This window comes from Myotis nattereri, assembly GCF_964212035.1.
Source record: "Myotis nattereri genome assembly, chromosome: 13".
Lineage (NCBI taxonomy): Eukaryota > Metazoa > Chordata > Mammalia > Chiroptera > Vespertilionidae > Myotis > Myotis nattereri.
Genome location: NC_138088.1, coordinates 4714477 through 4736175, shown reverse-complemented (window position 1 = coordinate 4736175; position 21699 = coordinate 4714477). Strand labels below are relative to the sequence as shown.

The following is a 21699-nucleotide window of genomic DNA, read 5'->3' as shown; positions in this document are numbered from 1 at the left end:
GCTGCTATTGGAACAAACAGTGACAGTTGATTCGGGTCATTTGAATGTCCACTGTCTGTTTTAATTTGTATGTTCGTTTTGACTCTGTCATATGCTCAATCTTCAGTGGAAGTCATGAGAACCTATTATTTTTGCCTGCTCCCTCCTTTACATTGGAAATATTCTTTTTTACCCAGAGGGACCTTAACTTTGATGTAAGGGATTGTTTCCATTGCCAAGTTTTTTCTTCCTTGCCAAGTAAGAGAGTTGTTGTGAACTCTTCAGTGATTCCTTCCCCAGGATATTTGCAGATGTGGTTGGGAAAAGTCATTTCATCCCCGACCTTTGCATGTCAGGTGCTGGGGTGCTCAGGCTCTCCCGCCCTCCCATCACCATGGCCATCACGGAGCCACAGAGTTTTATTTGTTTCAGAGGAGTATAAATTATTTAAGAATTAAATCTATGTGCACACGGCCAAAAAAAAAAAATCAGCTCCACCAGTCCCACCTGTCCCACCCATCCCGGCAGGAACTGACAGCAAAGCCCTCCAGCGCTGTACAGATGGAGCGCCCCCCTCCCCCCCTCCCCCCCCCCCTGCCCCGGGGGAGAGCCGAGCAGCTTTGACCTGAGGGCTGTGCACCTGGAGCGACTGCAGAGGGAGAGGGGCAGGCAGGAGCAGCGAGCCAAGGAGGGCCCACGCCCCGCAGAGAATCAGCCGAGAGGCAGTGCTGTAGGCCCCCGCCAAGAGGGCCCAGCTGCAGAGGAGCCTGGATAAGAAGCTGGGCGAGCTAAGCAGCCAGAGAAGGAGCAAAAAGAGGGAGAAGGAGATGTGAGCGGCCCTCACACCCTCCAGCCTTGTCTTAGCAAATGCGGGTGGGGGCAAGCGGCTGTCCCTGGCTGTCCCTGGTGCTTTCTGTGCCTTGTAGCTGCTCCGGTGACGTGACCAGGGCTGCATGAGCAAGTGAGGGGCCTCTGGGAGGGGGTGGGTCCTCGGGCCCAGCGTGCCCTGCCTTGCGCTGGGGTGGGGGCGGGCTGCAGTGGCTGTTCCCTGGACCTTCCTGGGGAGAGCCGCCCCAGGTCTCAGTTATGTTGGCACCAGGGCCCCCTGGGGCTCTTCGGGGTCCCTCGCCAACTGCTTTAAGAGAACCTTTAAGAGAGGTTCCGGGAGTCCAGGGTTGCCGCCTGGCCTGCTCCCCGGCCCTCCCGCCCTCCGATCACCATGGCGGGGACCCGGGTTGCCTCCTGGCCTGTGGCCCGGACCTCCGTCCCTCCGATCACCATGGCGGGGACCCGGGTTGCCTCCTGGCCTGTGGCCCAGACCTCCCGCCCTCAGATCACCATGGTGGGGGCCCGCGGTTGCCGCCTGGCCTGCGCCGCGGCCCTCCCGCCCTCTGATAGCCATGGCAGGACCCGGGTTGCCTCCTGGCCTGCGCCCCGGCCATCCCGCCCCCATCGCTATGGCAGGGACGGGGGTTGCCTCCTGGCCTGTGCCCTGGCCCTTCTGCCCCCGATCGCCATGGCGATCGCCAGCCACAGGCCAGCAGGCAACCCCGCTATCCAATGGCGATCACCGGCTGGGGGGTGGGGAAAGGCGGACTTTGCCCACCCCCCAGCTCTTGCCTGCAGCCTGGGTTGCCGATCACCATTCTTCAGTCCTTCCCCTTTCGCCTCCCATCATTGCGAGTATGCAAATTAACCGCCATCTTGGCTGGCAGTTAATTTGCATATCGCCCTGATTAGCCAATGGGAAGGGTAGCGGTTGTACGGCTAATTACCATGTTTCTCTTTTATTAGATAGGACTAGAGGCCCGGTGCACAAAAATTTGTGCACTCGGGGAGGAGGAGGGGTCCCTCAGCCGGGCCTGCGCACTCTCGCAGTCTGGGACCCCTCGGGAGAGAACGACCTGCTGGCTTAGGCCTGCTCCCAGGTGGCAGAGGGCAGGCCCAATCCCTAGGTGCAGCCCCTGGTCGGGCTCAGAGCAGGGCCGATTGGGGGGTTGGGGCACCTTCCCCGTCACGAACAGAGCAGGGCGGATAGGGAGGTTGTGGCCCCGCCCCCTGTCACACACAGAGCCACAGGGTGATCAGGGGGTTTGGGCGCTGCCCCCTGCCATGCTGATCCCGGTGCTGGGAGGCATAGTACCCTTGTACTATATAGGATAGAGGCCTGGTGCACGGGTGGGGGCTGGCTGGTTTGCCCTGAAGGGTGTCCTGGATCAGGGTGGGGGTCCCCACTGGGGTTCCTGGCCAGCCTGGATGAGGGGATGATGGCTGTTTGCAGCTGGTCACAACCCCTTCAGGGTGGGGGTCGCCACTGGGGTGCCTGGCTAGTCTGGGTGAGGTGCTGAGGGCTGTTTTCAGGCTGGCGGGTGACTGAAGCTCCCAACCACTCCTTTTTTTCTTTTCTTTTTTATTCTGGGCCAGCTTTAGCTCTGGTTCCAGCTCTGAGGCCTCTGCTGCTGAAAGAAGGTATCTGGTTTGTTTGGGTTCTATAATCGAAACACTGTGTCAACTCCAGCTCTGAGATCCCAGCTGGCTGGTTGAAAGCAGGTTTCTGGGGTTTTGTTTAGCTTCTATATTTGTAACAATGTTTCAAACTGCAAGCTCAGAGACTGGCAAGGCAGGTGGGGAACGTTGGTTTCCTCCGTCACTGAAGCAAGCAAGCCTCATGTTAGCTTCAAGCTGCCTGGCTGCCGGCCGCTATTTTGGCTGGCAGTTAATTTGCATATCGCCCTGATTAGCCAATGGGAAGGGTAGCAGACCTACGGCTAATTAACATGTTTCTCTTTTATTAGATAGGATATAGATAACTGAGTATATACTTCTCAATGTCCCCTTTATAATATCTACGATTCTATAGCCTTATAAATATGTCCACTCCTTTTATGTGTAACTGCCCTTCCTCACTCCTGATAGACTGAGAATGTTACTTTATCTTTGTCTCTCTCAAACTGCAAAAATACTTTTTACTCTGCCATTTGTTTCTTCATTTCTATTCCTAATCCTATTTTCTCTTCTCTAATAATTGCTATAATGTATATTAAATAAATATATAATGCTATATAGATAGTGGTACCAAAATTTCACCCTGAAAATAAATGAAAACTACATACATGAGAATTTCAAATAGGGAATCTAATGGGATATGCCTTCATTAAGCTAACAAATTCCTTCCCCTTAAAATGGTGAGCTAGGTAATTAGGAGCAACTCTCTGAGAACAATGAGAAAGACAGACACCCCTTCACCCAGGCAAATTAGAAACAGATAATCAAGACAGCTCTTTGAAGACAACAGAGTGCTAACGGGGCAATAAAAAATGGAGGCTAACATCTTGGGAGAACAAGGAAATCCTTAGAGGTGAGGGAGGCATCTGGGACCTTTTTCCAGGGGGCACCTGTCAGATTCATCAAGGTGGCTAAGAAGTTGAGCTGAACTGTTCACAGATCTATAAGGCTGGGGTGGGTGGGAAGAAGGACTGGGTTTTAAATATTGAGAGTAAGGCCCCAACAAAGTATGGGGATAGGGAAATGGGTGGGGTGCTGATAACACCCTGGTTTTATGTTGGCACTCCAAAGGATTATATCCCCAAGAGTAAATAAAACATAAAATAGCCCAGTCTTTGCAGACTCTGAGTCTAGACCCCGCTTTGAAACATCTTTGTCTCTGACTAGATTAAGATGATCCGAGATTGCAAGTGTCACTAGCTAGCCTCCTTCCAACAGTAAACAAAGTTCCTTTTTGGAAGGAGATAACACTCTTAAACCTTAAATTATCTCTATATAATTTTTCATAGTAAATATCTTAATAAAAATATACAGTATATGAGACCAACACAACATAATAAAAAATTAAGTGACACAAAAGCTACAGGAAAACACAGAGAATCAAGAGAATGAGATTATTCAATACAGACATGCTTAATATATTTTTAAACAGTGTTTGAGAGTCATTAAAAACTGTCCCAGTACAAAGTCCTGCTAATTTCAAAATTTCAAATCATACTAAATTTCCTAATTCTTAAATTAATCTCTGATTGCTTCTTTAGGAATTTCTAAAGTTGCTCTAAACCCTCCTTACTCCCCTTAGGTACATACACATCAAAAAGAACACTTCACCTACTAAACTAAAAAATCCAATCTGAAAGGAATTCAGTACACCCACAGACAGGTTCTCTAACCTGCCTATCAGTTTTATTTCCCAAGAAGGAACACATCTCATTAGATCACCACAAGAGAGTGAACCATGTTGCAGGGAGCTACCCGAACTCAAATCAGAGGTCTTCAAGCATTTTACATCACAACCCATTATACACACACCTTCGTTTGTAATCTAATACATAAGTACACAATTTAAATGAAACACAAATTTTAAAAATCAATTCTTTGCTTCAGTAATCAAGACAGGATGAGTGGCAGCTAAAGAACAAAGAATTTGTTCAAGATGGAACCAAGATGGCGGCACAGGTAAACACTGGTACTCACCACCTCCCATAACCACATCAAAATTACAACTGAAATACAGAACCACTATCATTCAGAACACCATGAAATCTGGCTGAATGGAAGTCCTACAACTAGAGAAGTAAAGAAGAATGCACACTGAGACTGATAGGAGGGGCGGAGGGGGAATGGGCTGGTCCGACACCCACATGTGGCATTTTTTTTAAATTGGGAGGATATCTCAACTACAGAGGCCTTCCTTGAGAAGCAAGAAGTCCCAGCCCCACACGAGACTCCCAGTCCAGGGCTCCAGAGCTGAGAAGATAAGTCCCCATAACTTCAGGCTATAAAAACAAAGCAGGGACTGTGGCTTAGTGACTCAGTGGCTGCTAAAGAACCAGGAGTTCCTTTGAAAGGGCTGGCATAAGAACTTACATGGTCCCGGCTCCCTGTGAGCTCCAGTGCTGGGCAGTGGCTTGGGGGGAGGGAGGGGATCCAGGGACACACAAGGAGGAACTAGATTGTCTGACATTGGTGCAGGAACTCAGGAAGAGGCTTTCTCCCAGACTGGAGTGCTCGCAGGGGTCACTGTTTCTGTGCTGGAACCTCCCCTATCGCAGGGCTGTCTGGCAGCCGTATATGAGTTTCCATCAGTGTGGCACACACTGTTCACTCTAACCTAGTGATGCCCTGAGACCATGCCCTATCCAATTTGCAGCATCACCTAAGTTGTTTGCAGTGGCTTTTCCATATGAATAGCATGTCCTGGCTTAGGCTTCAGACTTTGCTAAAATCTCTCAAACAAGCATTAGATGGCATCAGTAAAAGGCTCAAGACCTGGCACTAACACGAGCCTGCCTTGCTTCACAGCTTGCCTCGCCATGGCACTTCCAAGCCCAATACAAGTAGCAGCCATCTAATGGGTCATGAGTGGCAATTTGAAAAGCTGCCATAGAGTCCTCTAGTATAACCGATGCCCAGCATCTTCTATTATCAGGACCAATCCCATAACACTTCACATCTCAGAAAAAGTCCAAGTTTTCCTGGTAATCTATCATTCTCTCAGTTCTCATTGCCACTCTGCTGTATATGTCCTTCATTTTGCCCAAGTCCTCATCCCTCCCCTCCCAAGTCCTTTACTGGGCCTTCTGAAATTCCTAATTGTGATAAGCAAACTTAGCTAATTACACTACCTTTACTGTTCCTTATCATCTACCCGCCTGCCAATTCTCCCTAAGTGAAAATGTTAACAAATGGTTCATAGTAGTATGTACCCTTACTTCCCTCACCATTCATGAATACTGCCTGACTCCTTTAATGCCTAAACTTCTTTAATTCATTGGCCTCCTCATTTTCCTAGGCTTTCTCCTCAATTCCACCTCAGCAACCCATTCCCAAGGCCATCCTGGGTATTATCAACACCAGAAACTATTATACCTGTCAAATCTCTATTTTAAGCATTCCACTCTGACCACCATATTCAATTCTTATTTCACTTCATCCTACCCAATCCCCTACAATTTTAATTAAAATTCCCAATGCATTGATGTTACCACTTCCTTACTATTCATCCTTACTTCACCTACTTTCTTGGCCATGTCACCACTCCTCAAAGCATTCCCTTTAAAAAGCCCTCATTTCCCTGCCCCCTTTCCTTCTTTTATATTGACTTAGTTTTATGTGTCAACTTGGTTGATACAAGTCCTGTTTACTAAACCAAACACTAGTCTAGGTGTTGCTATGAGAGTTGTGTAGACAGAGTTAACATCCACAATTAGTTGGCTCTCAGGAAGGAAATTATCCTCAACAATGTGGGTGGGCCTCATCCAATCAGTTGAAAAGCCTCAAGAGCAAACCTGAGGTTTCCCTAAGAGAAAATTCTGCTTCAAGACCGCAGCATCAGCTCTTGCCCAAGTTCCTGCAAGTCTGCCTTACAGATTTCTGACTTGTCAGCCCCCATAATTGTGTATGCAAACTCCTTGAAATTTCTTTATATACACAATACATACATATATATTTCCTATTGATGCTGTTTCTCTGGAGAACTCCAACTGATACACCTAGCAAAACTTCACAGCAGAGGAATCCAACCACCTGCCTTATCTGTGCATATATCTAACCAGTTCAATAATGCTGGGGAAAAAGAAAATAACAAAAGCAGGCTGACTGATATCACTTTAAATTCAAGATTTCAAACCCTACATTAATAATCAATAATTCTTAGCAAACTACTTCAAACTTCCCATACTCCCAAGCCCTTTGCCCATGCCAGTATCAAACTTCACTGAGAAAACAGAAACCACAAGAAGATGAAAGCCAGAAGGACAAGCCTTATCATATAGTAGGCACTGCCTACTTCCCTGCAAGCGCACACAACTCCTCGGCATTCCATTCCCTTCTGCTCAATGGAAGACACCTCTCTAGCAAAGGCCTCTCTCTCTACTTGTGCTCTCCATCCCCTTTTCCCGCATATTCTTTTCATTGGCTGGACCCCACATGTTCCTTTATGTACCAACCCACTTCTCTGTTCCCTTCACAGCTAATCTTTAAAAAGTTGTCTACATACACTGTCTCTGGATTTGCTCATTTCCCATTCCCTTAAATTTTTTTTTTCATTCATTGTTTTTTACCTGACTTCAATTTGGCTCCTTTTACTTCACTTTAATAAAACTCATCAAGATCACCAACAATTTCCCACATAATCTCTTTGTACCTGCTTCCTTATCTATAAAAATTGAAGTAACAGTCCAATAGTACCTACCTCATAATGTGTGATGTTTAAACAAGGTTAATAAATGTGAAGCACCACGGCAGTGCCTATTATGATAAGCACTGAATAAGCATTAGCTATTATATTATTAGGATATTCTGGATTCTTGTTTCCCCTTCATTCTGGTTTTTATTTCTAGCTTATTTGACAATGTATGAGTCCTTGAATAGTAAACTGCTTCAGATTTGAGGGGGAGGGCAAAGGTAAGTGGAAAAAGACAGAAAATAAATAAACTATGATATATTCATTGAACAATGAGATCCCTATTAAATTTCAACCATCTTCAATCAGCTACCACGTAATTTCACAAGGATGAGCTACCTCAAACCCAAAACTCAAACCAAACTCCCTCCCTCCACTCCCTTACCCACCCCTATGCTTTCTTGACTTACAGATTTTTGCCAATATCATTTTTCTAAGCATAAGTCTTTCCTGTCCAAATTCACTCACTTTTCACTTCTATACAATTTGACCCTCTACCTTAATTACATACTTCTGGGAAACAGACTAACTTATATTTCTGGGAACTACCTCTGGGTGTTACACACATAGAGAGCAATTTATATGCATTACTAAATAAGAGACAAGTAAGTCAATTACTAATTCTGCATTTGCTGTCAAAAGATCACTAAGTTGTCTATTTGACATTTTGAAAACTACAATTTAAGTTTATTCGCATCAATGTTAGAGAGAAAACTTCACACTATTCGAATTACTCCCATAATCCCTCGTCAAGTTCACTTATTATTCAGTTTTTTTAAATACTCAGCAGGTTCACAGATATTTTAGTTCTTGTTTTACAAGCTGTGCAGGAAAGTGACAATGTTTTGAAAAATCACTGCTGCTAGTGCAAAATGAGAAAAAACTAAAAATTGGGAGGAGGTAAAAACTAAAGTAACTTGAACAAGGGAAACAAACAATAAACAAAAGAGACCATATCAAACTAAAAGGTTTTTGCACAGCAAAGAAAACCATCAACAAAATGAAAAGACAACCCCACTGAATGGGAGAATATATTCACCACAGATACAACTGATAAGGTGTTAATATCCAAAATTCATGAAAAACTCATACAACTCAACACCAAAATAACCCACAATCAATTAAAAAAATGGACAAAGGACCTCAATAGACACTTCTCCAAAGAGGACATAAAGATGGTCAATAAACATGAAAAGGTGTCAAAATCACTGTTTGTCAGATATACACCAATTAAACCACAATGAGCTATCACCTCACACCTGTCAGAATGGCTATCATCAATAAATTAACAAACAACAAATATTGGTGAAGATGTGGAGAAACGGGAACCCTTCTGCACTGTTGGTGGGAATGCAGACTGGTGCAGCCATTATGGAAAACAGTATGGAGTTTCCTCAAAAAATTAAAAATGGAACTGCCTGATGACCCAGTGACTCCACTTCTGGGTATATATCCAAAGAAATCCAAAACACTAATTAGCAAGAATATATACACCCCTATGTTTACTGCAGTATTATTTACAATAGGCAAGATTTGGAAGTAACCCAAGTGTCCATCAATAGATGAGTGGATAAAAAAAGATGTGGTACATTTACACAATGGACTACTACTCAGCCATAAAAAAGAATGAAATCTTACCATCTGCAACAGCATGGTTAGACCTAGGGCAGTAATGGCGAACCTATAACACGCGTGTCAGAGGTGACACGTGAACTCATTTTTTTTCTTTTTAAGTGGCATTTAAATATATAAAATAAATATCAAAAATATAAGTCTGTGTTTTACTACGGTTGCAAATATCAAAAAATTTCTATATGTGACATGGCACCAGAGTTAAGTTAGGGTTTTTCAAAATGCTGACATGCTGAGCTCAAAAGGTTCGCCACCACTGACCTACGGGGTAGTATGCTAAGTGAAATAAGTCAGTCAGAGAAAGACAAATAACATATTACTTCACTTATATGTGGAATCTAAAGAATATAAATGAACAAAACAGAAACAGACTCATAAATACAGAGAACAGACTAATGGTTGTCAGAGGGAGAGGGATTGGGGGACTGGGTGAAAAGATTAGAAGTACAGATTAGTAGTTACAAAACAGTCATGGGATATAAAATACAGCATAGAAAATACAGTCGATAATCTATATTAATAAAAGGGCAATATGCAAATTGGTCACAACTCCCTAACAGTCACGACCGGATATGCTAATTAGTCATGGCCAGTATGCAAACTGCCATCACTCCACACAAGATGACTGCCCCCATGTGGTCAAAGATGGCCACCTCCATGTGGCCACAAGATGGCCGGCAGGGGAGGGCAGTTGGGGGCGATCGGGCCAGCAGGGGAGGGCAGTTGGGGGCAATCGGGCCAGCAGGGGAATAGTTAGGCGTTGATCAGGCTGGCAGGGGATTGGTTAGGGGGTGATCAGGCTGGCAGGCAGAAGTGGTTGGGAGCCAGCAGTCCTGGATTGTGAGAGGGATGTCCTAGATTGGAGAGGGTGCAGGCTGGGCTTAGGTACCCCCCCACCCCCCACCATGCACAAATTTCGTGCACGCACCGGGCCTCTAGTAGTATAATAACTATGTATGGTGTCAGATGGATACTGGAAATATCGGGGGAACACTCTGTAAAATATATGATTGTCCAACCACTATGCTGCACACTTGAAACTAAAACAAAATAATACGGAATATAAACTGTAATTGAAAAATATTTCAAAAATAAATATTTTAAGCAGGAAAAGAAATTAAAATAAGAGGAGAGCAGGAGGGCATGATTTATACCTGAAAAATTCCATTACAGAGCTATTATGAGCCACAACAGAATTTAAAAAGTGGATTTAATATACAAATGTTAATTACAATGTAAAATAAACAGATTTCTAAGCTACCACCAGCTAGAAAATAAATATACAACTATCAAGAAAAATAAGAAGTAAAAACTCAAATATAAAAAAAATTAATGGCAAAAACCTTAAAAATGCTATTAGGAACCCAAAAAGACATTTGAATAAATAAAAAGGCAAAGTTTTCCATACTCTTGGATAGAAAGACACAACACCATAAGCTATCAATTCTCCTATAAATTCAAAGTAAATCCTAATGGCAAACTGAATCTATGTGATATAAATTAATTAGGTGGGGAAGAGATATTAACTTGAAAAGGGCATAAGAAAACTTTCTGGGTGATGGTAATGTTCTAGATGTTATCTGGGTATTATACAAGTGTTACACAGGCAAACTTTCATTGGGCTATAAATTTAAGGTTTGTGCATCTTACTGTACATAAAATTTACCTCAAAACCTGAAATGATCCCAACAGAAATGGCAACTAGACTAGATGGATTGATCTAAAAGTTCATATAAAAAAAAAAAGGTTAAAAGCCAGAAAAGATTCTGAAAAATAAAAGAATTAGCCCTGATAGAAATACAGTATAAAATACAATAATTAAAACACGATGGTTTGGTTCCCAAGTGGACAGAGGAATGAGTAGATCAGAAACGGTGCCAAATAAGCATGCAATTCAAATTCACTAAAACAGAAAGGTGCATTTCCAATCTGTAAGACAAAAATGGATTATTCAGTAAATAATGTTGGGACAATTAGCTGGTCCTCTAGAGAAAAAAAATAAGGTTGGATTCATACTTTATATTTTACACCAGAATAAATTCCAAATAAGTAAAAGAATTAAAAATACAAAAAGAGAAGAAACCATCAAAGTATTAGACAAATAGCATTTGAGAATTCTTATATAATCTTGAATTAGCAAAAGACTTTCTGACCATGACATGTGACTTAGAAGTCAGTAAAGATTGGTAACTACTGAAAAAAAAAAAAAATCAGCATGACAAAACCATGATAAACAAATTTAAAAAGCAAACAGTCAACTGGGAAAAATATTTCCAAAAATAGCACAGAGCTATTTTCCCTAACATAAAAATAAATCCTACAAATACAAGAAAGAGTAACAAAGAGATAGAAAACCAGACATGGATATGAAGTGTTAACAATAAAGACATAAAGAGCCCTTAAAAGGCAAAAGATGTTTAATCTCACGCATAATGGTGATGAGGAAGGAAGCAGGCATCCTCACACAGTGCAGGCGAAAGTAAGCTGGAACAGCCTCTACTGTGGCACCTTGGCCATATCTATCAAAATTATAAATACACATGCATAGCAATTCCATTCCTGAGAATGTATCCTATACATTTCTATACAACTGTGAAATGAAGTATGTGCAGGTATGTGCAGCACCACAGCTTTTGACAGCAAATACTAAAAACAATCTAAATGTACATAAAAAAGGGGCTCGTTAAATTAATGTCACACCTCTATAATGGTATTACAGACTGAATTTTTGTGTCTTTTCAAAATTCATATGTTGAAGCCCTAAGGCCTGGTAGCTGGAAGTGGGTTTTGGGAAATAATTAGGTAACAAGATGGGGCCCATGATGAGATCAGTGTCATGAAAAGGGGAAGAGAGAGGAGAGCACTCTCTCCACTGAGGACACAGTGAGAAGGTGACCTCTGCAAATCTCTAGGCATCTGGATCTTGGACTTCCAGCCTCTAGAAGTGTGAGAAATAAATGTCTGCTGTTTCAAACCCAGTCTATGGTATTTTGTCACAGCAGCACAAGCTTACTAAGACAAATGGTATGCCATGAAGGTGTTAAAAAAAAAAAAAGCATGCTATTTATGTACTGACATGATTAATGTAAGTCATCTCTAAGCTATATTGTTAACCTAACAACAAAAGGTAAAGGGTAATGTGCATAGTATACAACAAGATGTTTAATCTCACTCATAACTTAAAAAAAGGGGGGGCAGCCTGCAGAGGACATACACTATACACTATATACTATGTAAGACACACAATCCCTCACTGGCAATCTGAACTCCATAAACCTCCAAAAAGTAATTTAAAAAAAAAATAAGTTTAGTACAAACCTATTTGGTGTCAAAACCTGAGAAAAAACTCCATATAACCCTTCATAATCTTAATTTAGCCTACTTATTTACTACTTATGCTTTTAATACATAAGTATTAATGTGTTTGATTATGGGACGCTAACCCAGTTCCTGCTAGGGATTTTGGGTAATATAGTAAATGCACTTATATTACCTTTCTACAGTCACCTGCCCCTCCCTCGCACAAAAAAAACCCCCTTAATTCTGAAATACAGCTGGACCAAGGGTCTGGGCAAGGAATTATCTATTTACTTGCACAGACATAAACCATCTTTGGAAGGACTCACAGAAGCTTAGCATATTTCCATGCAGAGGAACTGGGTGGCTGCACAAAGTGGAAAGGAAAGTTTTTAGTGTATATCTTTTTAAATCTTTAAAATTTTGAATCAAAGTGAATACACTAGTCAAAAGATAAATAAAATAAAATCACTAAAATTCTTTCACTCTCAACAATAACAGAAAAACCCAGATGCCTTTTTGTTGTTTGTTGGGACCATAAAGTGGCCCTTTCTCAAGTTACAGGGAGATCTATACAAGGGTGGCTTTCCTTTATCTCTCTATTGACCCGAATGGTGTTTGAGCCGGTCAGGGAATGAGTCTCCACTCCCATTGCAGTTTTTAGGAAACAGCAATATCAATGTTTTGGATGCCTTATGCCAAACAAAGCAGGTGGGCTGGGCTGTTCCTCTTCTTCAGCAGCCCCAGAAATACATTGGGGCTTGGGCCTGTCAGCATAGGAAGCAGTGAAGCCCACTCTTCTCGTGTAAGAAAAAGGCTTAAGAAGTGCTACCAGCATAGATCTGGTCTTATGTGTTCAGAGCCGCAACACTGAAGAGTGTGAGAACTTGTTAGTGCTTGAGCAGCATCTTTTTTACTATGTGCTCTTCATACACTTATTTTGATACCTGTTGTGTTCCAAAATGGATTTGAGGTGACCAAAAGGTTTGCCTTTTCTTATTATTTAGATTTTGAGTAATCTGTACCACACTCGCAACTTGAACTAGAAATTAGGAGAGAATACATAGTTTTTTGTGGTTTATCTAGTGAGTATACTTCAAAAGAAGGAGCTGTGTGTTTTTTTCCCCTTAGTACCCCAGAAATATTTTGGGGTTTGGGCCTCTCAGCAATCAGAAATTCATAGTTTGACATCCCAAATGCCCCAAAGTCCAGCCATCAGTCCTGATGACTAAAGAAATTCCTAACGAAATCAGCTTTTAGGAAATAGCAATATCAATGTTAAACCTCACAATATTTGGTTCCTTTTGTTAGGACATAAAGGCACTTATGTTTGTCCTTAACTCTCATCAAGTTACACTCACTGAAAGTAGAGACTGGCCCTCACATCACTTAATACCTGTGCATACTTATTCTCAATAAATATCTCCTGTGCAAAGCCAGCATCATTTCAGTTATCTCAAAAGGAGCAAGAAATTGGATGTATCACTATAACAATAGAAACACCACACAGAAAACTTAAAAAAACCGAGAAGGTAGTTCCAGATGTTACTAATAAATCACTTCCCTCACTTCTCTAGACTTCTTGCTTAGAAAAAGCTCAGAAAATGCTTAATTAACTGCTGTGGTTATGAGGTCTCTGACAAATTTGCGATCTTCACATAGAATCAAAGATCCCAATACGATTAATTTTAAAAGATGAGACAGCATTCCATTTTCTTCAAATGTGGGCACATGACAAAGCTATTCCAGCTCCTGGATTCCCATTCCTTTAGATATCTAGCAAAATAAACCGAGGAAAGCTCAAGCAATTCTCTGCAGTAGGGAGAGGTAAAGTGGCAGAACAACTTTGTAACAGAGAATGTGGCAAAAAAAAATTCCCTTTTAATATATGCTTTTGGAACATTTCCAAATTTTTAGGCAGAGAGGATTACTGGCCCAAATGTTAAATCATTTCAGTCAATTTAGATAAGATAATCAGATTTAAATAAACTCAGAGGTGCAGAGGGAAACAACTGAATGTGAATGCATCCTGGACATAAAATTGGTTTTAAATTGACTTGGCATTTTGCATTTGTTCCAAGTTAAAAATAATAAGTGATAACAATAGTTAAATTTCCTGAATACTTACATCTAGTGTTCCAAGCATTGTACATGTAGTACCTTATTCAAACCCCACAGCCTGTGAGATTATGTGCTATTATTATTCTCATCTGACAGATAATAAAACAGGTCAAACGATGTTACATAACCTGAACTAGCTTATCCTATGTAGTTAGAGTTGGAGCACAGGTTGGAACTCAGGGCTGACCCTAAAGCCCATGCTAGCAACCACTATTAAGTTTAGGCTCCTTAATTTTCTAAAGAATTGGCAGATTTTAACCAAAGGGTAACAGATACATAGACAGATATTTGTGCTACATTTGCTATAGTGTGATATAACCCACCACTCTGAAACAGAATGGCAGTTAATGATTTTTGGAAAAGGTCTTATCACACTCACCTATGATTTTAAAGACTGGATTTCAATGAAATTTGGCCTGCCCAGAGATGTGCAGTAGATGTTTGTTTGGGGGAAGATCTCTCATAAATCTTTTCAAAGAACCTATATTCCCTGTTTAGCTGTGCCTAAGTCCCATCCCTGATCAGAAGCTCCTTGAGGCTACTAAATTCTTCATTTTCACATCTCCCATTAAGTAAGTCTCTGAGAACAGTCTTGTTAGTGGAAGGCCTCAAATGTGTCCTTGAAAGAACTCCTAGCTTACAGTGAAGCATTCGATTTGCTTTATAAGTATAAATATTACAGAAATATCTGACTCAACAATTTACTCAGCTTCTGAAAATTACAAAAAATCCAACTTTCATTGCTGTTCTTGACAAGAGATTCTGATTATCACCTAAATAAGGCTCTTTTTGTTCCAGTATGTTTTCTGAAGAACCACCTATCTGGGGAACAATCTATTAAAAAAAAAAAAAAAGTTCCAACAGCCTCAGTTAGAGTTCTAAATCCAAAAAGGCTAAACAACTTGTCTAAGGCTCTAGACTTGTTGATGACAAAGTCCCGCTGACAGAACTGAGAAGCGAACCTAGATCTGATTCCACCTACCACCCTGAATGATAGAGGGGCTCTTATTTCAATATTCCTGTAACAGTCAAGTCTGTTGACTCAGAAATCATTTCTGAAATCAAAGTTCAAGTCAATCTGCATTAGAATAAGAAGACAAACATTTCTAAATGTTCAGGTAAAGAGATCATAACAGTCAATAAGCACCACGGCACTGAAATAGGCCAATCATTCATGTCTAAAGCTATGTGGCTATGACTTCCTTGCACACACAAACAGACAGGCCACTATCCATACCACTGACTTGACCTTTAGAGAGCTGGCATCTTAATGTCAGATGTTATACTTCTACAGGTGCCACTAAGCATTTCAACTTATCTACATGACTAAAATATGTCAAAACTCAATTTAATGACAAAGTAGACTAACAGGAATGACAACTGGGATAGTTTGACTAGTAACTTAAATTACTTTCTTCAAGCTGTTTCACTGAGCATTTAGTATCTTTCACAAGGTTATTTCCATAATAGTGAAGATTCTAACCTTATTAATTTTGATATAATTTATTCTTAAACTAATTTCCTTTTCAAGTGGCCTTTCTCCCAGGATCTAACTCTGCCAGGACACTTAAAGGGAGCCCTTTTCAAACACACTAATGCAGTAAGCTTACTAACAGGATCAGTGCTCTCTCTTCCTTTAAACGTGCTTTAAAGAGGAATGGGAAGTGACTGACTGCTAATGGGTACGGGGATTTCTTCTGGGAGTGATGACAATGTTGTGGAATTAGTGGTGATGCACACTCTAAAAGGGTAAATTTTATGGCACATAAATTATATCTTAACAATGCTGTTATTTAAAAAACAAAACAAAAACAAAAACAGAAAATAGAACCCCCCCCCCCAAAAAAAAAAAATCTGGTTTGACCACTACCTGACTGAGCTACTGCCAAAAGCTTTGTATCAATAACCCTTATGGAATCTGACATACCTTAACTAAAAGTTTGGTACCTCAAGATTTTCATCCATTATTTTAATAAAGTATCATTTTCTTCTTTATTTGTACTCTACATTAGATAATAAGCACACCCCAAATTCTTTCACATCCAAAACAAATGCTAAAATTTATTACACAGTGACTGCAAATAAAATGTAACTTGGCTAAATTGATATTATTTTGAGTTTGAGGCCCATGGGCTTCACCAAAATATTAGTAAAAAAACTTAAAATTAAACATTTTTAAAATATTGTTGGAAATTATACAGCTTGTTTCCTTTGTACCAACTCTTCCACTTAAGGGAGTCACTGGAAACTTTTCACAAAAGGATAACTGAAATTACTTTAGACCCCTACTGAAATATCATTGTGTGTGTGTGTGTGTGTGTGTGTGTGTGTGTGTGTGTAGGAGAGAGATGGAGAGAGAAAGAAAAAAAATACACAGACATACATTTTAGACAAGGTTTTATTTTAGTATAGTAAATGGTTTAAAAGTAACAAAAAGATAACTGATAGTGAAGTAATTCAAAAGCCACTACTGCCATGGCAGATAATATACGTGAACTGATCATTTAGTCATTTGAAACTGACAGGATGCATGAGGCTTCTAAAACTTCAAGGAGAACATTCATTTTTTTAAGGCTTGTTTTAAATACTACTCATTGTAAAGAGCTTTTCACCACTCTGGCTTTTACTGGACACTTGCTAATATCCCAGGCCAGTGGAGTCACAAATGCAAGGAGCTGTCCTTAAAGAAGCGCCACTTTGACTGCTTTCTTTTGTCAGGCACAGAACCAAACTGTTCACGGACAGCATCTGACCTCCTAGGCTTAACCCACTGCAGGAAAACCTGAGGTCAACATTACAAATGACTGTAAGGCTATAACACTGAAAAATAAAATTTGGAAATAAATAAAAGCCACTGTATTCTTAGACACAACCTAACTCAACTTTCCAATATAACATTACACTAGAAGTCCCAGATCTACCACTAAAAAAATAGTAAAATGGCCCAGAGTAAAACTCTATCTTCTTTAATACACATCACTTACACGGGGGGGGGGGGGGGGGGGGGCAAAAATAGGTTTACAGTTGTGTGTATGGGAAATAATAAAGAATAAACTATGTTTCGCATACTCACAAGTGGGGCGACAGAAGTGGGGTGGAAAGATCATTGAATTTCAGAGGTAAAAATACTAACGACCCTGTAAAATCACCTTATTTACAGGTGCATCTATTGTGTAAATGTACCAGAACTTTTTATCCTTTCATCTACTGATGGATATTCGGGCTGTTTCCAAATCTTGGCTATTATAAATAAAGCTGCAATGAACACTGGGGTGCTTATATTTGTTTGAGTTACAATGGAATATTACTTGGCCGTAAAAAAAGAGGAAATCTCACCTTTTGTGACAGCATGGAGAGACCTGGAGAGCATTATGCTAAGTGAAATAAGCCAGTCAGAGAAAGACAAGTACCACATGATTTCACTTATATGTGGAATCTAAAGAACCAAATAAATAAACAAAACAGATCCAGAGACATAGATCCAGAGAACAGATTGACAGCTGTCAGAGGGCAGGGAGGTGTGGGGTTGGATAAAAATGGTGAAAGGAATAAGCAAAAAAACAAAAACTCAGACACAGACAACAGTATGGTGATTATCAGAGGGAAAGGGGGCTGGGGAGGTGGAAGAGGATAAAGGGGAGCTAGCTAAATGGTGATGGAAGGAGACCGGACCTGGCGACCATACAATAGAATATGCAGATGATATATTATAGAATTATACACCTGAAACCTACATAGTTTTATTAACCAATGTCACCCTAATTCAAATTTTAAAAAAGGCACATCTGTTATATTTTAAAGCATCCTCTCCAATTAAAGGATATTTCTTTTTACCCTTGAACTCTGGTGAATCCTGAGAAAAGAAAAGACACCTACTAAGAAGGGATCCTGGTGGCTAACTGGGCCCAAACAAGAAAAGCAGAAGCCGCCCGCCAACTGCACCTCAGGGAGAGGCCTGCACTGAACTGCCTGCCCTCTGGGCCAGCCCTTACACAGGAGCTCCTGGAATCCTGTTCCAGCCAATAGCACTGAGCCTCTCCCCATCCAATAAGAGCTTCGAGCAGTTCCATTTTGACCTATCAGGACACTGCCTTTTGGGCCAACCATCAAAGGTTCTGAGCCCTAATTTGCATAAGGACGGACAGGGACTTCTGTCTGCATGAGTGAGCTCCCCTCCAGCTCAACACTGACAACCTAAGGTGAGCTGGCACTGAGTGGGGAGTGGAGCCCACCATGGTGTGGAGCAGCACAGGGCAGAGCGAGTGGCACCGGGAGCCCATCATGGTGTAGAGCAGGGCAGGGCAGAGCGAGTGGCACCGGGAGCCCACCATGGTGTAGAGCAGGGCAGAGCGAGTGGCACCGGGAGCCCACCATGGTGTAGAGCAGGGCAGAGCGAGTGGCACCAGGAGCCCACCATGGTGTGGAGCAGCGCAGGGCAGAGCGAGTGGCACCGGGAGCCCACCATGGTGTAGAGCAGGGCAGAGCGAGTGGCACCGGGAGCCCACCATGGTGTGGAGCAGGGCAGAGCGATTGGCACCCGGGAGCCCACCATGGTGTAGAGCAGGGCAGAGCGAGTGGCACCGGGAGCCCACCATGGTGTGGAACGGAGCAGAGAGCTGAGTGGCACCGGGAGCCCACCATGGTGTGGAGCAGGGCAGGGCAGAGCGAGTGGCACCGGGAGCCCACCATGGTGTAGAGCAGGGTAGAGCGAGTGGCACCGGGAGCCCACCATGGTGTGGAGCAGCTCAGGGCAGAGCGAGTGGCACCAGGAGCCCACCACGGTGTAGAGCAGGGCAGAGCGAGTGGCACCGGGAGCCCACCATGGTGTGGAGCAGGGCAGAGCGATTGGCACCCGGGAGCCCACCATGGTGTGGAGCAGGGCAGAGCGAGTGGCACCAGGGAGCCCACCATGGTGTGGAGCAGGGCAGAGCGAGTGGCACCAGAGAGCCCACCATGGTGTGGAGCAGGGCAGAGCTGAGTGGCACCGGGAGCCCACCATGGTGTGGAGCAGCACAGGGCAGAGCGAGTGGCACCGGGAGCCCACCATGGTGTGGAGCAGCACAGGGCAGAGCGAGTGGCACCAGGAGCCCACCATAGTGTGGAGCAGCGCAGGGCAGAGGTGAGTGGCACCGGGAGCCCACCATGGTGTGGAGCAGCTCAGGGCAGAGAGCTGAGTGGCAGCGGGAGCCCACCATGGTGTGGAGCAGCTCAGAGCAGAGAGCTGAGTGGCATCGGGAGCCCACCATGGTGTGGAGCAGTTCAGGGCAGAGCGAGTGGCACCGGGAGCCCATCAGCACAGAGTGGACCAGCCAGATCAGCCGGAAAGGGGCCTAGCCCCTGAGCTGCTCCACAGCTGTGTGCTCTCAGGCCTGCTGTAGCACCGCTGAGCTGCATGCACTGAGAGAAGTTTCCTTCTTCACTGCACTCCAAACTGAGGATTCCTTCCTGCTGTGTTTAAATTGGTGCCACCAATCATGGCTGACACTCTCCACCAGGGTCCAGTACTGAAGAGTTGCTGAATGAATGAATGAATGAATGAATGGATGAATTTAATAGGCAGATGCTCTAATTGCCAAGAGGGTACTTGTTAAAACACAACGGGCTGACAGATCAGAATTGTACTGGAAAGATCACTGAATTTCAGAGGTAAAAATAGTAGGGACTGGACATTATCTGGTACCAGGCACTCAGTATGTAAACATCGGATGAGGAACTTTCAGAGATTAAAATGAAAAGTGTGAATCAAAACACTTAAAATGGACTTGGATCTGCCACCTAAGGCTGGGGAACCCAAGTGCAAGACAAAGAGATGGGAGGCTGGGGTGAAAAAGTCAAAAGGTCACCAGTGAGTGACCTCAAGAGAAACGCGCGCCGTCCACGGAAGCTGCGCCGCGCTGGATGGACACCTCCGCCCAGCCCAGGGCCGCTTCCCCGCGGCCGGAGCCGACGGCCCCCAGCCGTGCCCGCGCCTGCTCGCCCGGATCGTCAGCACAAAGAAACCACCGAGAAACAAAACACGGTCCCTGGAGGGGGGCGGCGTTGGGCCGGGTGGCCCGAGCGCGCCCCGCGGGCGCCCACCGCGGGGGTGCAGCCAGGGCGCGGCGGGGCCCCCGAGGCGCCTCGGGCCCTATCTTCCTCCAAGTGTCTCAGAACTTGCCACCCCTCCCCGCCCCGCTCCATTTTCCCCTCTCGACGTGGACGTGGGACCCGCGCGAGGACGGGAGGGCGGAGCTGGGGCGGCCAAAGGAGGGCGATGGCCGGGGTGCGCAGGGGTCCCGCAGCCACAAGCCGCAGGCCAGCCCCCGCCCCCCGGGCCGCAATTGTCCCCGCGCTGCCCCCGCCCGCCACGCGCCCCCCTGCCCCGCGCGCTCCCGCCCCCACTCGCGGGAGGGGGTCCCGGCGGAGAGGAAGGCGGCGGCGGCGGCACAATAACATAAACACGGCGGGGCCGCCGGCCAGGGCCCTGCGGCGTCCCCCGCGCTTACCGGCAGCACAGCGAACGGCGACAGGGGGGCCCGGCGGAGGGACCGGCGCTGTCCGGGCGGTCGCCGCAGCCGTTACCCAGCGCTGCCCACGGCTCGGCTTCTTGGACCGCGTCGTCCGGCCTCGGCCGCTCCGCTGAGTAACAGGGACGAGGGCCGTCACCGCGCACGCCCGCTCACGTCATCGCGCAGGGCACCGCCCCTGCGCCTCGCGAGCGGCCGGCGGGGCGGGGCGGGGCGGGGCGGGGCAACCCCGGGGCCCGGATTGCGGGGGCGGGGCCTGGATGCGGGGCGGGGCCTGGATGCGGGGCGGGGCCTGCAGTTCTGGAGCGGGGCTCATTAGGGGCCGGAAGACATGCGAGGTCGCCGGGGGGCGGGGCTGAAGGAGAAGCTCCGGGAGCTGCGGGGAGGGGTTGGGTGGGGAGCGGAGGGCGGGCCCTGCTCCGGGCCTTGCCAGGGGCGACCTGCGAGGCCAAGCCCAAGCCTCAGGTGCTGGCTTCCCCGGGTTGGAGGCTGGGTGTGCTGAAGCCAAACCGCCCGAGGAGCAAGTGGACACTTGAGAGATGAGAGCTCATTACCTCGATTGACATACGTTGCATTCTGAGAACACCTCCCCAGGCTCAGCGACCCGAAAGCAAATAAATGGTCTCTTCAGCCTCCTGAAACAGCTGCCTCCTGTTTTCCCAAAGTCCACCTCCTAGCAGAGTCTATGCATTACCCTCTTTCTCTCTGGGCCCTCACAGAGCGTTTATATAGAAATGACAAAGTGGCCGCCCTTGAATATCCAACAGTGAGTGGAAAGATGTCTAAATGACATACATCCATGCAGTAGAATGCATTTTAGCGATATAAATGCAAAGTGTTCCAGGAATTCTTAACACAAGGAAATGTTCATAATAGATCATTAATAGAAAGAAGCATACAATGATCCTACTTATATACTGCTAGAGGCCCGGTGCACAAAAATTTGTGCACTCGGCGGTGAGGGGGGGTCCC

At 44.6% G+C, this 21699-nt stretch overlaps 1 protein-coding gene across 4 annotated transcripts in view; it reads right to left on the bottom strand.

The window, feature by feature from the left end:
• The window catches only part of MAPK8 (mitogen-activated protein kinase 8), a 105322-nt gene extending 84474 nt beyond the window's left edge, over nucleotides 1-20848 (bottom strand). For 2 of the 4 annotated variants that reach the window (XM_081104833.1, XM_081104831.1), the window contains exon 1: nucleotides 20707-20845. The gene's annotated coding sequence lies outside the window, so the exon portion shown is untranslated. Of the gene's footprint in view, nucleotides 1-20706 lie in introns of all 4 variants that reach the window. The other 2 variants (XM_081104832.1, XM_081104830.1) reach the window with 2 other exon arrangements.
• Between the last annotated feature and the right edge of the window lie 851 nt (nucleotides 20849-21699).